Source organism: Rhineura floridana, chromosome 8 (assembly GCF_030035675.1).
Source record: "Rhineura floridana isolate rRhiFlo1 chromosome 8, rRhiFlo1.hap2, whole genome shotgun sequence".
Classification (NCBI taxonomy): domain Eukaryota; kingdom Metazoa; phylum Chordata; class Lepidosauria; order Squamata; family Rhineuridae; genus Rhineura; species Rhineura floridana.
In genome coordinates, this window is record NC_084487.1 from 126,158,158 (window position 1) to 126,175,385 (window position 17,228).

The window sequence follows — 17,228 nt, forward strand, 5'->3', positions numbered from 1 at the left end:
AGCACCAGTGCTAGCTTCTCTGCAGGTCTATTACTGCTGCCTTCTGCGAAGGGTGAGGGAGGGAGGTTAGCATGGTGCAGGCACACTGGGGGGAGTGTCAGACTGAGACAGACGAATCTGTCAATTTCAATTTCCATCTGTTCTTTTCATTTTTCCAACCTTAAATTCACTTCACCCCATTTATTTGTTTCTGTGTTTATTATTTGATTTATATCCCGCCCTTCCTCCCAGCAGGAGCCCAGGGCGGCAAACAGAAACGCGAAAAACACATCTAAACACGCTGAAATACACCAAAACAAAACAACTTTAAAAACATTTTTTTAACTTTTAAAACATCTTTTAAAAAGGGTTCAAAAACATTGTTTTGTACAAAAAACATATTAAAAAGCAATTCCAACAGACGCAGACTGGGATAGGTCTCAACTTAAAAGGCTTGTTGAAAGAGGAAAGTCTTCAAAAGGCTCTGAAAAGATAACAGAGATGATGCCTGCCTAATATTTAAGGGGAGGGAATTCCACAGGGTAGGTGCCGCCACACTAAAGGTCCGTTTCCTGTGTTGTGCGGAACTGACCTCCAGATAAGATGGCATCTGCAGGAGGCCCTCATCTGCACAGCACAGTGATCGACAGGGTCTTTAAGGGATAAGACGGTCTTTCAGGTATCCTGGTCCCGAGCTGTGTAGGGCTTTGTACACCAAAACTAGAACCTTGAACTTGGCCCAGTAGCAAATGGGCAGCCAGTCCAATTCTTTCAGTAGCGGGGTGACATGTTGGTGATACCCTGCCCCAGTGAGCAGCCTCGCTGCCTCAGTTTGCACCAGCTGCAGCTTCCGGACCAACCTCAAAGGCAGCCCCACATAGAGTGCATTACAGTAATCCAGCCTGGAGGTTACCAGTGCATGCACAACAGTGGTCAGGCTATCCCAGTCCAGAAATTTCAACATCAATTTCTGGGTTTTTCTTGCAAAAAGTCTGTGTGTATTTCTCCTAATGCTTTTTGAACACCAATTTGCCTAACATACATTTTTGCAAGCAATTTTCCCTAATGTAGTTTTGTACATTATTTTCACTAGTATATGCATTTTTGAGCCCACCTTTTGGTTGGAGAGCTGCATCACAAAATACAGAGAAGTGTGAATTTCAAAAGCTGTGTTTCAGTGCATTTACTGGCCCAGGAAATGTGAATTAGGTAGATTCATATGAAAATGTGAAGGAAACAAACATTTTCCCTGTCTTCATTTCATACCAGTCTTCAACTCTTGAGGGCCCACTTTGACAGGTGGGCAGGGCAACCCATCTGTCAGTCATCTGATATCAGATGACTGATAGATGGTTTGTCCCACTCACCTGTCAAAGTTGGTCCATGAGAATGGAGGGTCTGCTTCACTAGCACATTCCCTGCAGCCCCAGCAGGATTGAACGTTCCACTTACCAGCTGATGAGCAGAGGGTTCAAGCCTGCTGGCTGCAGGAGTCCACCATCACATTACTTGCAGGGAACATGATAGTGAAATGGCACCCAGCAGGATTGAACCACCCACCCATACCTGTAAACTGCCATTACTGAGCAACATCAGCTGATGGACAGGTAGGCATGGTTTGGGGAAATGGCTTTTCAGTGCAACTGTTCTAGGACATAACTTCATTTATCCAAGTTCAGGAACACCTGTAGAGCTTCACTGAAAACATGATTCACCCTCAGAGTTCTTTGGGTTAAACCCTGAAGTACTACCAAGATGTAATTCTCTGCTTGACTTTCCACTCTCTCTTCCCAACCCCCTTCCTAGGAACTGAAAATGCCACATAAGTCTTAAGGTGATATACATAGACAATGCTAGACAATAAATTCATGTAGCATAACTTTGTGGAATAATTTTAAGGTTAACTGAATCTTTATTGCATATCAAAATTTAATGCACCATTTATGTTTCTGACTGAAGAGGAGCCCTGGCAAACCTAAAAACAGTACTGCTGAATAATATTGCATAGCTTAGGAAATTGGGTCTTAAGAGACATGGGGAGTAGCAAGAGGTTGCAGGGAAAAGCCCAAAGGCCACACCTTGATAGCTGATCTGAGGTTCAAGCCCCAGCATTTCCACTTGATTGTAGTAAGGCTGGGAAAGGCCTCTGCCTGACACCCTGGAGAGCTACTGACTGGCAGAAGAATGGGGTGGACCATATTCATATGAGGGAAAAATTGAAGAGCACACATTAGATCAGTGTGGCCCTTGATCAGTCAGAACTGCACACCCCCTCTACTTAAATGACAATTTGGTTTGGCCCCCAGCAACCTTATCTAATTTTCACCAGAGTGAACTACAAAAGTCCCTACAATGTTAATTTTAAGGAAAGGAAGTAGTGTTATCACGTTGGAAGCACTAGAGATACTCTACTTAATGTTCTGTGTCTTTGGGGGATTTTCTAAGCAATGCCCAAGCTGTGCCTATGCACATGTGCTTCATAAGTGGGAAGTGTTCACTGCTAGATGGCACCAACTTAATTACAAAACCTAATTACACTTCCACTCTTATCTGGAGAACAGAGTTGCCCTGGAAACGCAGAAGCTGCCCATCGCCGCATCCTACTCTGACACTTGTCTTGGGAAAAACCAACCACCCAACCTGCCTTTGCCCATCACATGGGGGGGGGGGAAAGCTAGTAGAGAGGAATCCATATATACAGAGATGACCTCATGAGGCATGGTGAAGTGGGAAGGAGGAATGCTTAGGTGGCAGATATTAGGCCTTACTAAGGGATTTCCTTTATATATATTTATTTTTCACATTTTTTTAAAAAAAGTTTGGTGCCTCTCAGAGATGGCAGCAGCAACAAGAAGACAGATGCTCTTTCCCAATGCTGCTGGCTGGCTGGAAGTGTCATCACAAATGTGTGTGTTGTGGACCTCCTCCTTCTGGCCTCAGGTTTAATATTTGAAAGAGGATTAGAGAAGAGAGCTCTTTTTGCCAGAGCTTCCCTGCTGCTGCAACCAATTACAGTAGGGCCCCGCTTTACAGCATTCCGCTTTACAGCGTTCCGCTGATACGGTGGCTTTCAATCGGGATATTCACCGTTTTAAAGCCAATTTTGCCATTTTGTGACATTTTGCGACGCTTTCGCGTCATTTTCGTGCAACGCAGCCCATTATAGTCTATGGGGTTCCACTTTACGGCGATTTCCGCTTTACAGCGGGGGCCTGGTCCCTAACTCGCAGTATTAGCGGGCCCCTACTGTAACAAGAAATAAATGCTAACACCCAAAGGTAAATGGAATGCCTTCAATTTGATCCTGAGTTATGGGCGACCCTATGAATAGGGTTCTCATGGTAAGCAGTATTCAGAGGGGGTTTACCATTGCCTTCCTCTGAGGGTGAGAGGCAGTGACTGGCCCAAGGTCACCCAGTGAGCTTCATGGCTGTGTGGGGATTCGAACCCTGGTATCCCAGGTCGTAGTCCAACACCCTAACCTACTGGTTATTATCAGTATATCAGGACTGGAATGTGTTAATATACTTTATATCCCCAATTACACATTATATGCAAATATATATGTAAGTAGGTCATCACTAGAAGGATATTTCCAAAGAACTTGAGCCTAGAATGCCATGGGAAGGTACTCAAGGTGCAGTTCCCAAACAAGCAACCTGGGTTATCCTTGAAACCTCCCAAATGGTGAAAAAACAGGAAATGTCTTGAAAGGGTGACCACAAGGCTTTGTGTTTCCTTTAAGAATGTAAGACGAGCCTGCTGCATCAAGCCAATGGTTCATCTAGTCCAGCATCCTGTTCTCCCAGTGGCCACCCAGATGCTTGTGGGAAACCCTTCAGCCCTGAGCACAAGACCACTCTGCCCTCCTGGGATTTCCAGAAACTGGTATTTGGAAGCATACTGCCTCCAACCACAGAAGCAGAGCATAGACATCATGGCTAGTAGCCACTGATAGCCTTATCCTCCATGAATTTATCTAATCCTCTTTTAAACCATCCGAATTAGGTTCCAAACTAAGGCAAAAGAAAACAACAAACATGGAGAGGAGGAACAAGGGTAAAGGAGATGGCAACTAGCTGGAGTTGGAACAATCTATACTAGGAGAAATCCAACCTGAGACACTCAAGTGAGGAGGGGACCTATAAGACTGAATGACATTGTCTCTTGGGGAAGAACTCTTATAGTTCTGCTTCCTGAGAAAGAGGGCTGACCTAGAACAAAACGTGAGTGATCTTTAATAAGTGGGGGAAGATTGATTTATTGGTTTATTGATTGATTGATTGATTGATTGATTAAATTTCTATACCGCCCCATAGCCGAAGCTCTCTGGGCAGTTTACAACATAAAAACAAATACAATATATAATATACAATTCATATTCAGTACAATTAAAAGGAAAAATACATCACGTTTTAAATAAACATAACTAAACAATAAATCTCAACAATGTACATAACATGACAAAATAAATAAACCGAACATAAGTTATAAAACTATCTAAAACTATTCTCCAATGTCCCATTCTGCTTCTCCCCACCTAACCCCATCTTCTGTTACCGATGGCACTATAAACATTTATTCCATTGTCTTCTTTCTCCAAGACAACCCCAAGATGAGTCCAAGTGCGACACAACACTGAGGCGCTGCCTCAGGCAGCTCTTCTCCTTCATATACCTGGAGCAGAAGACAAAAATAATGGAGGCAGAGTAGGCAAGTGGCAACAGCTGCAGCTGCACCCAGAGTCCTTCCAAACACACACTCACACAGATATTTTCCCACCACAGGGCATTTAGGATACTCTCTAGGGGCACACATCACAGGCACTGGCACTGCATAAGAATGAAACTATGGGTACCATATGCAAAAGTGAATAGGAAGGCTAAGGTCTGATTGATCTTCACCATGAGTGCCTCATGCAAACATGTTGGGTGCAAAAGGGGTTTAGTATACAGACCTGGGTGTGGGGGTCCTAATGTTTACTAATGTATATGACTATTGTTTGATTTACCAGCTGAGACAGTGCTTTTGGGGAAAGTGCTCTTGCTCTGATCAGGTTTATTGAATGACCATATAAGAGGAGAGTGGCTCTGTGCAAAAAAAAGTAACGCATTTGCATACATCCGTAATCCCTACACCTCACGGGCAATGAGGGTAAGCAAAATTCCAATAGAAGAGGACAGCTGGAATACCCCACTGTTCACTTCCACTCTGCCCAGCAACATGCAGAATGAGGCAGCAGGGGCACACCAAGGATGACAGCAGGGCAGAGCACCTTGTTAACAAATGTGAGTTGCCTTCCAAAGGCCAAGGTCCAGGGAGAGTGAAGAATCAGGTGGCAGAAAAAGGCTTGAATCTGAAGCTAGTAATCTAAAGACACAAATGGAAGGAGTTGTTTAGTGGAAACTAAGTCGCAGAAGAGCACCAGTTTTGAGAAGTGTGTCAGAGATAGGGACCTGGATTCAGAGCTTGGAAGATTACTTTTAAAAAGTAATAAATTACAGTTACAGTTACATGGCCCCCAAAAAGTAGTAATTACTGTTACAATTACAATTGCTCCAAAAGTAGCTGATTACTTTACTTTTACTCAAAAGTAATTGCTACAATTACATTTTAGTTAGTTTTTAAAAACAAAATTGCCTACAAGGTGCTGGCCTTGGCTGCTGCACATCTAAGTAGCCTAAAACAACATTAGAAATAAGCACACACAGAGAGAGGGTAGTAGAATAATTTTTTTTATCCATAAGATTAACAGAATGGCATAATAGAATATCACATCCCCTCACTCCACCCCCAGCAATGATGATACCCCAACACACATCTTTTTTGTATACATAGATAGCCTCCAGCTCTTTTCTCCTTCCACTCCTGTCAATTTTTAAACAATTGTTTTTTCCACGCCGTCTCGCTCTCCACCTCCTCCCTCGTTGCCTCCTAAGCACCCATAGAGCATGAAGGAAGAACAACGCTGCACAGAAGCCCAATTTGAAGCACACGATTTTTATTCACAAATCAGAGGAGCAGAAGACTTCCCCCGCTTCACCCCAAGTAATGCACAAAAGTAATGCTGGAAACATTACAATTACTCCTCAAAAGTAATGAAGTTACTACTCGTTCTATTGCCAGCAAAATGTAATGAAGTTACCCACTCGTTACTCAAAAAGTAATAAATTACAAGTAATTCGTTACTTGTAACTAGTTACTTCCAAGCTCTGCCTGGCTTGGACAGTGCCTTTCCCAAAATGAATCTCAGGATTACGATTGTCACCTCCTCAGCAGTGCAGCTAGGTTATTTTTAGACCCTGGACTTAATGGTCTTATGGGGAACCTCCTTTAAGCGGCCATGCATATTACTCCAGTTCTGAAGCAAGCAATTAACATTTCTCTCACAACCACGACCACAACCACCACCCAGCCCATGACCATTCCTTGCTTTACAACTGCATCTACATTCCTGATATGTTAGAGCAAAAAAACACTTTGCCAACTCTGATTAAAAAGGAAATAAAAAGAAGTACTCTGTGCATGGTGCAATTTTGCACTTTAAACTCACTCAAATCATAGCACCATCGTGACAACAGGGATAAAATGGAGTTTGCTTCCACTTCCCTGATGCTAATCCCATTAATGTATGAATAAGTAACATTTTGTGCTAGAAAAGGATAGTATATATTTTAAAGTTGTTATTTTTTAAATGAGCATCTGTAAGTAGGTACATGCCTGAAAACGTGCTGTTGTGACCACCGTCAGCCCCCTGTGAGCCTCAGTCCTCCTGTTGTGGCTCACCTTAGACCAAGCCATGACCAGGGGGGTCTCAACCCACCAGTTGAAGACCATTGCCCGACCTGTACCATTCCCTGTCCCACTCACCCACCCTCCATGTCTTAATATCCAATGGGTAGAACATTTGAACAGGTGTACAATGGTTTAAGCAAAATAAATGAGCATCCCAACTACAAGATGGGAATCTGGTCCTTGGATTTTAAGCATGAACACTCTATTCCATTGGTTCCCAAACTTTCCCCTCAAACTTTGAAAATCGCTGGTGGACTTGGCAGACCACTTAATGAGTTTTCTGCCTGTTGTAGCTATTGCCATGTGTTAGATGCTGTATGGTTTTTAATGGTATGATTGCTTCTTTGATTTCTTAAGTTTTATTGTATTACAACATGCATTCCATAGAATTCAAATACAATATAGTACAATAAAATACATTATAAGAAATAAAAGAATTAATAAAAATGTGAATATTTAATCCTGACATGCTGTGGACCACCTGAATAAAGCTCAAGGACCACTGGTGGTCAATGGACCACAATTTGTAAACCCCTGCTCTATTGAAATGTAATGCCCCCATGTAGATATGCTGTGGTCTCATTGGCGGGTCAGGCATGCCCAGAAATGAGGTAGAAAGGCATGTTCTCACTCCCCCAACCTGCATAGGCAAGGGTCTTCTGATCCTGGCCATTTACTTAGATGTGCAGGCTTCACTGGGATTGCAAAGATGACTACAGTTAAACCTGTTCATTCAGAGAAGTCTTGGATACCCTGTCATTTGCTGTGGAGGCAAATTATTTGCTCAGAGATGAAGGAAAGGCACTTTTCTTTACATCACATATTCAAGACTGAGTTCTGTTTTAGAAAACAGGTTCTGGAGATAAGCCCTGGCCTGATTTAAATGCATATTCTTCCAATATGCTTATTCTTCCAACAGGGTGGTATATTTGAAGATGCTACTTACCATTTTCCCTTGCATGTGTACCTGGAGAAAGTACTGCTACAAGTCAACACTATGCTCAGTGCTGCGAGTAAAATTGGTTATTAAAGACATAGGTGTCCAAAGAGTCAATCCAGTACCACTGATCTTGTGTGTGCAATTTATACTGATTTCTGTTCAGTATAATAATATTGGGATAGAACCCTATGTTTCTGCAGGTGGTGGTGGTGGTGCTGTGCTGGTGATCAGGAAAAGGGGGGAGAGGTGCAAAGGTGCTGGCTATAAAAAAATACAGTACACATGCTCAGATGCACACTCGCCTCTGGAAAGTCTGCAAGCAAAGCATGTGGGCAAGACAGGCATGTTACTCGTCCCCAGCATTTGATATTCATAGGTACAGTGCCCATAATAAACATGGAGGTTTTTCATAGTTATGATCATGAATGCTGTGGTGATTCAATAGCACTGTTAATTTGACTAATCCATTTTAAAGCTGTCTAGGTTACTGCCCATCAACTCATGTTGTGGCTGCAAATTCCATACATTAAATATGGATTCTATGAACAAGTACTTTCTTTTGTCTGTCTTGAATCTATAATCAATTTCTCCAGAGAACTCGCATTTTGAGTCAACCGAACTTGTCTTCCCACCCCAGAGAATCTGACTTTTAAGACTCTGACAAATGTTCTCTTTTGAGTATGTGATTCCTCTTTGTTGATTGTGATAAATGAACCTGTACTGTCATATTCTTCACAACTCTGCTTATTCACTCTTCAATGCACTGTTTCGATGGATTGAACCAATCTGTTTTCTTTCTTGTTTCAGTTTCAGCTAATTGAAGCACTGTGAAATTAAGGCTTTTCAAATGCTAATAAGTATTGATTTCAATTACTGGTTGCCCTTTCCCTGTGCTTGGGCTATCAGTGTCTAATGATCTTCTGCATTGCTCCTTCATTCAGCTTATCTTGGAATCGTGCCTTCATTAGACTTGCTCATAAACCGTCAACAAGAATACTGTGATTGTAAGTGTCTTTATGCTCCACAAGAGGCAGCCCACTGCTGCTAACCATACTGGCCACTGGAATGCACCATAGCTCCAAACAAAGCAGAAGGCAGCAGCAGAAATGTCTGAGACTCGCTCATGTAGAATTGGCTACCTAAAAGCAACTCATAGAACCAGTTTATAGAATCAGCAGAATCAAGAAGTGAGGCTTTTTCTGGACTGTACCACTCTCAGCTGCAGGAGCAGGGATGCTGCATGTTTGAATGCTCTCCTATTAAAAAAAAATCCCTGCACATTTAAAAAAAAAATGTCAGGGAAGGAAATTTAGCGTAACCTTCTCTCCAGCAAGTTGGTTTTCTATAAACAAGAGTTTTTTTTATGTGTGTGGGACTACCAAAGTGGTACCTTCCAAGAAAACATTGGCTTCTACTGGTTGTATAAATTATATCAGCATACAAAAGGAGACTGATCCAACATTTTTGGTGCAGCAAGTATGCTAAATTAGGTACATTGAAGTGCTCTTTTATTATCTCAGGAGAAGCAGTCTGGTGGTCATTTTGACTAAGGAGTACCTAAGTAGGTGATATTATATTGTAATGGGTTTTACTGTCACATTTCTGTGAGTAGGATTATCATTGTTGGTTGCTATAGGACAAAACCTGGCCAGATTCGTGCACTTACCAAGAAATAGTCCAGGATATTCAGGTGATGTGTTTCCATGGAGCTTATCATTAGATGATCGCTTTTGATAGCCTGGTCTTCATTACATCTTCTGTATGAGGCAAAAACAGACCTTTCCCTGCCCCCAGTTAAATATGATGCAGTCTAGGTATGTGTGACTAGAAGTGCAGGCTGCACTTTGGAGAGAAAGAGAGATGAGGGTATGTAAGGTATAAGCTCACAGCATTAGGAGTAGCTCTCCCTGAAATCTGAAGTGGGACAGGAGATTTGGCTGTCTGTTGGCTTGCCTAAATGGTCAGATTTTACAAAATGTCATAAGCCTCCAGTGACTTTCTTCCAGAGGAAATCAAACCCAGGTAAAAGCTGCACCCCTGGAATTTCTCACTACTTAGAGAGGTGGGGGGAACACAACCATCTTGTGAAGATGGAACAATGCAGAAAGTGAGGTGAGATGAGATTGCACAGATTTTTGTGTCCTTTCTTCCATCGTTATACAGCAAAGTATGTGTGATTGTCGCATTATACATGTTGTGCACATGCTCTGTTTAGATTAAAGGAGTGAATATCAAAGCAAGGCTCAACAATGGTCTGGGAGAGAATGATTGTCTAAGCATTTTATTAGCAAAAAAGCATCAAGGAGTGCACAGGCAGGAGGTGATCTCAGGGGAAGAAAGGATATATAGTATTTTGCTTTCTCTCTTTCTTAGAGGGAATGTAAAGCTAGAGAAGTATCAAAATTGAAGACTCCCTGGAGACTGAGCTATTTTATCTACAGCACAAGGATAGTGCAGACAAAGTAACTGTCGTTTAACAGGCAACACTCCTGCTCTGCTATAGTTTGGGCTGGCCCAGGAAGTTCATATTGAAAGCCAGTTCATTCTCCCATAGCTGGAAATAACTGTCAGTGAAAACAATAGGTTGTGTAATTATTATGCTTAGTACCATCAAAAGATATTTCTATTGGTGTGTTAAGTCAGAAATGGACTGGCTTTACTTTTATGTGGTCTACTTTTTTGGCTTTGGGACTCACTAGAATTCTGCTGTGTTCCAATGTTGTGTTTTGAATTTACAAGGCAAGAGTGCATAATCAGGATTTAACAGTAAAGCCATGATTACCCTCTGTTAAAGATCCCAAGTATGCTTTTATATTCAAGAACATAAGACGTGCCTTCCTTAATCAGACCAAGGTCCACTTAGTCCTTTACGACACTGAATTTCAAACTGTGGGCCAAATTATAGGTCACATAGAAGGTCTATCCCCTTGTTTCCATGGCTGCAGACCCACAAATCTTATCCTAACCCTGGATGTGAACCTGGAGCAATCTGCCTCATGTCTTGAACAGGGCTTAAAAGATTTCCTTCACTACCCCAGTGCACACTCTCCCTATGCTGGTCACACTTCAGTTTAGGACATAGGGGGCTAATTTGTGTCCCTCCATAAGTTGTTGGATTCCAACTGCCATCAGGGCCAGCCAATAATGACAATGGTCAAGGGTGGTGGGACCTGTAGTCCAACAATATCTGGAGGACCACACATTAGCTGCCCCTAGTTTAGGGCATTCATCTGCATCTAGTTTTAGATCATGGCCGCTTTGAGGAAGGAATGGAGAATGGTAAGTCATGGTCCCACCTATGTCCTGAGCAGATGCAAGCCCTGTTGCTGCAGTCACCACTCCCTCTCTTGTCACTACATTGGCAACCAAGAGGCCAGGTGATGCTCCTGAAAGTGCCTAACTTAGTCCAGATTTCTCAAGCTGTTGACTCCAGGTTTATGATGAACATCAATAATTTCAAAAAGACAGAATCATCAATGGAGTTGTGTGATGAATATTAAACTCCCATGGACTCAACTAAGCCATTATTTTGGTTTGATAAGTAGTTCTTGTCTATATTTGCATTATTGTTTAAACAGCACAAGTTACTTCTCAACAGGGTGTACAGCACTTTACTGGTGATTAATGAGGAAACTGCTCTTAATCAAGAAGCAGCTAGAATGGCATCACAAAGTAGAGCTGGCAGCAAAGATAATTCTGAGGTCATAACCAATGGTGGCTGGTGGCTCCATGACAGTGGGACAGTGGAATCCGCTCCAGCTTTTAGTCCAAACTTGGCTTGGTCATAACCTGCTTTTCTTTCTCACTTATGCTTGTTTCTCCTTTCAGTGGGAAAGTCTGAGGAAAACAGTTTGCCATTCCCCACTGGATATTTGGTGACTAGTATTTGTTGTTTAGACAAACCACAAAACTTGTGTGAGGCTCTGGCAAAGAGAATGTGGATGCCATTTACAGCCTTCCCTAACCTGATGCCCTCCAGATGCTTTGGACTATAACGTCCATCATCCCTAGTCATTGGCAATGCTAGCTGGAAGTTGTCATCCAAAACATGAGGGACACCAGATGACAGATGGTTGGGGAACCCTGATTTATGGCATGGCTTATGCTTGTGGACTGATATCTTTCATAGACCAGAACAGGACCTAGTTTCATGCAGTGTGTCCTGCTCTATTTCTTTACTGTAACTGGCCTTTGTCCACTAACTTTGGAGAAGGTCCTATTGAACTTACTTCCAAGGAGACATTCTTAGGGACAAGCTGGACAGATATGACGCCTCGCTTGCTGCGCAGCTGACGAGCGAGGCATAGTTGCGGATGGGGGCGAAGCTGCTGCCTCCATCTTTCAATGGGGCAATGTCACGTGTCACGACTATTACGCACGTGTGATGTGCAGCATGGAGGGGAGGAGCTTATGGGCCTATTTAAGCCCAGCCACCCCTCCTACCTTCCTCTTTGCTTGTGCGACGTGGACGGCTAGGGACAGAGCAGCTCGGAGATGGAGCTGCAGAACAGCGGCTTTTTGTGGTGCAAGGAGCCTTTTGCGGGCCGATTTTGGCCTCCTTATTTCCCCATTAGGGGTGTGGGCTGCAGGCAGGGTGGTCGCGTGCCTGGAGGAGCGGCTGCGGGCAGAGCTTGGAAAAGTTACTTTTTTGAACTATAACTCCCATCAGCCCAATCCAGTGGCCATGCTGTCTGGGGCTGATGGGAGTTGTAGTTCAAAAAAGTAACTTTTCCAAGCTCTGGCGTGGGCCTTGTTAAAGGGGCCTACTCAGCCAAACGTGGCTGGCATACACACACATGGCTGGTGGGGGAGGGAGATGCCTGTACTCTCCAGCAGCACCGCCTCAAGGCTGAAGTTCTTAAAAAAGAACTCAACACAATTATAATCTGAATTACACGATTAGATTCTATTGAATATAAATAAATTATAGGTGCTGCATGGCTTATTATTAGGGGTTTTATACATTAAGCAGTGTCTTTAGTTTAATAATAATATTGGTATTGCATTGTTTGACACTGATACTGTTTGTGTATTTATTGTTGTGAGCTAAGAACTGCAATAGATTAATTTCATCACACAGCATTTCTAATAATTATTATTATATAATTATATTCATAATTATAATTATAAGCCAATGTCTGGGAATAAGGGAATCACACATACAGTCTTTGGGTATAATATTAATGATAATAATAATAATAATAATAATAATAATAATAATAATAATAATAATAATAATAATAATAATAATAATAATAATAATAATAATAATAATAATAATAATAAGTCGGGGTGGATTTAAAGCAATAATGCCACCCAAGAAAGGAAATGGTGTGTGTGTGAAAGGTCCCCTCATAAAATGCAGACCTTTGGGCATTTTTAAATCACCCCACCCATACGCCTGGGATAGGTTTTGGTGTAGTGGTTGAGGTTTGGACTGCGACCCGGGAGATCAGGGTTCAAATCTTCCCAACAGCCGTGGGCTGCAGGCTTAGCACTAATTATGGGAGAGGAGGCTGCACAATCCTTTCGAGCCTCAACAGGCCCTATTTCCCCCCCTTTGGTTGCCAAGGCTGGGTGTGAGTTCAGCCTAGGTAGGGGGCGCAAGACGGTGAAGGATGTGGTTGACACATTGGCAGCCTCTCTTGGCCATTGTGCAGGGTTCTTTGGTTAGGCTTACGGCCTTTGCATGACTCGGGCCTATATTAAGTTCAAGGCACTTTATTCTATTAATTTTATTACATGGTGACTGCTTTGGGGAGTGCTCTTTGGTTAGACTTCTGACTTCCTGCTAGGCCCAGGAATATATTAGGTTGAGGTAGTTAATTCTATTATTATTATATTACATGTGGCCTTTGTAGGGCCGGGTGAGCCTTTTGGGCCTTTCGGTCTTCAGATTTGGATACTAATGGTGTGCAGAGATGACAGGGTTTGCTAGAAAACGTCTACATCACCATAACTTAGATGACAGTGATCCTTTTCCACATGGTCAGTTACACATTCCTTGTTAACTCTAAGACAGAAGTTGCAGTTATTTGAATTTGGTCTCGTATCAACAACAAAGCATATGGCATTTGTTATATTCAAAGAGGAATATGTAAACTTCTGCAGGGAATTGAAGGTCTAGCAGATGATAATGGGTGGATAGGATGGGTGGATAGGAATAAAGAGGAAAGACAGGCTACGTATTAGGCTCTTATCCTCATTTCTAGGATTTTAGATCTTACTAAAACAGGGGGTGGCCTTGACAGGATCTTAGACTATTGTGACACGGAAGCTGCCTTTTAAGATTCAGGCAGACTCTTCGTTCTTTCTTGATGATTTTACAACAACATTTCTGATATCATTTACCTGAAGTCATATACAGATAATGACATATTTTTGGGGGACCTGCAGAGGTGTCTGTGAGAGGTGCTTCTCGGCAGTGGGGTAAAGGGGGACTAAATAGAGATTTGTCCCCCTTTTGTGGCGGGAAGGTGTGGGAAAGGAAATAGGTAAGGACAGCTAGGTAGCCCCCTTAGGCACCTTTGGAGGTGATTGGCGGTTCCGGAGGCCTGTCTGTCAGAGCTTTTCCGGCTCGAGGGCAGGATATGGGCTGCCTCTGGGGCCAACTTATCTCATCTACCCAAGGGTTATCCAGCCCCGGGTGGGGATGACGTGGGAAGGCCCCCCTACTCACCTACAAGGTGTGGCCAGGGTAAGGGGTAAGCACATGGGCTTGCCCTTGCCCCAGCAGGGGCTGGTCACCCAAGAGCTGTATGGCAAGATACTTGCTTATAGATAGTTCCCGCACCTAGGTTTCCTTCTGCAGGTCACTTTAAATTGGGTTTTGTTTTCTGTAATTTAATAAAGTGGCCCTTGTTCAACCCAAGCTGATGTCTCTGTGTTTTATTTCGCCCCTCAACTGCAACTTCCATTTTAAGCCTTGCTCTGCAACAAGTGTATTACAAGACATTCCTCTGCAGACCTATTAAACAAGCCACATTATGATGGAGTAACTGTGTCAGGAGTGCAGCACCTACACTTCTGGTATAATACCACTCCTCTGCTCCCTAATATGGTGTTCCTCAAACATTTTGAACTTGGGTCTACTTGCTCTTGGTCTACCGTGTGGCCCTCCTAAGCCAGCACCAGTTATCTGTTTCACAGTTGAATATACGGAGACATTCTCATGCACAACAACAAAAAGTTTTGTTTTTAATATATGGTGAAGGTGACCAATAAATCCCTATGGAGGCTTGGCCAAGTTTATTTAAAATACCACCTCCACCAGAGAAGGGCTCTCTGGTGCCTTGTGGGTATCCTTTCATGCTTACCCAGTTGTGCCCCTGCAGGAAGGGATGTATTGCTCCTTTTATCTTCCTTGCCTTGACAATATTTCATGAGGCAGGTTACTTCTATTCCCATGTTACAGACAGGAAGCTGAGGATGAGAAATAAATGCCTTGCCTAAGGCCCCCCAGTGAGTCAATAGCAGAGGAGGGATTCAAGGTTTTCCAAGAACAACTCCCAATTTCCTGTCCACCGTGGCACAGCACTTACATCCCTCTTGAACTTTTCCAACATCTACACAGACTGTTTGCCAATCCCTGGCCTTTCTATTTCCAGACCCTTTTTTTAACTGCACCACTGGTGTTATACCTGTACAAGAAGTACTTGTTCTGCTTGGTACAATACCACCTTTCCTTCTGGCAGGGCAGTGTGTGTTTTCCAGCAGTTGCACGACAGGCAGAAACTCAACAAATAAAGCTTTTCCCAGCAACGCTATTGAATTTCTGCCAAATGTGCAGCTCTTTAGGGCACAAGGCCTGCCAGAAACAAAAGGTGACAACCTTCACAGTAGGCATAATTTCAGCACAAGAGTGTGAGGTTTACAGCACTGAACAGTTTCTTTAAGAACCACCCGCTATTCTTGGTGTGCGTACCCTTGTGTTTGGCATGAGTTCCTGAGCATGCAGAGGGAAATTCAATGAGCTTACATTGCTGAGACTAGCAGATTATTTTTGGCTGGTCACAAAGCCAATTTGTTGTGATTGCATTTCCTATTAACAGCCCTAGACTACTAGAGTGTATATCAGCCCATCAATTACCAGCTTGCTTTCACTGACACCTGTGTTGTGTTGGCCTTTTCATGTGTATGTTGGTTTTTCTGCTCAGCATTCATCACTTCGACAACAGTGAAAACTGGACTGTAGAATGGAGTCTAAATTCCGTAAGCAGTGAAAGTATTTTGATTTCAAAGTACACCTTGGAATTTGACAGAATCCATGTCGAGACATTATAAACATAATCTAACATGAGGTTAAAATTCTGTGTCTATCAAAAATGTCTGTATGCCAGAAGTGACTAGACTTGTTTGCATTGCATACAAAGATGAACAATTTTACTTTTAACTGATTGATCATTGTATGTTAGCAAGTCCCAAATCACTTTCAGCTGGTTCACAACTGGATGACCAGCATTTATGGCGATTTGCATGTCTTGGCAATCACTCGTGACCGAGTAAGATTGTCTTCCAAAATAAACTCTTTAACAAAGGATCCATCTGAATCTGTATCCACTGCCGATGTACCAGTTCATGACTAGGGGCTTCTGGATTTCACAGTCCTGCCCCCGTCGTCATTTGCTGATCGCCATGGGACTTTCGTTATGGAAGACGCCTGTGCATGAATTTGTTTTATGTGGGGAGATCGGTGCACCACGATCAACACACAATCTTGACAGAAAAAGGCTTTGATCCAATGGCATGGGTACCACGACGACTGGAAGTTCTATATCTGCTGCAGCCTTCATCCGCCTTCACTGCTGTTGTAACATACACATTGTTATCCTCCGCCTGTTCTGCCATTGAGGACATTCTTGGATCGTTCTTTGTCTGGTTCCTCTCCCTTGACGTTACCGCCATGGGTGACTCTGCTGGGAGTACATGACTCCCGACGGCATTGCTCATAGGGTTCACTGGAACATGCAAGCCCACTCACCGCTACAAGGTGACGATCCAGCGAGGGGGGGATTTGCATGTATGAATGGGCCATCAGGGGCAGCACATTCTTTTGACCTCACCTCACCCAATGCTTTTCAGTGAAGTCAGTTCGTGCAGGCAGCTGCCAGTTATCAAATGTAGAGAAACCAAGTGATGTACGTATGTGTGTGAATCAGGCCATAGTCTTTTGGAAGCAAGGTGAAAAATTGTGTGACATTGCAAATCTGCTTTTTGACCCACACATGAAGCAAATATTTCAGAATGAGCTATAAAAACCTAGTCCTCATTACAAAAAGTTACAACGAAAATCTGCCTCATTAAGTGAAGGTAAGAGAACTTTATTCTAACTTTTTTAGGAGGAGAATGTACCAGAACTATGGAGTGTCTTATTATAATATCTGTTTATTTAAAAACCAAATAAAGGTAAAATAGGTGGGAAACAAGTAGCCACATATGCAGTGAGGAGAAGGTCAAGACTGTGGTTTCCAGAGGCTCGGCAGGGAGCGTCTGGCAGGGGATAAGTGCCCCATCT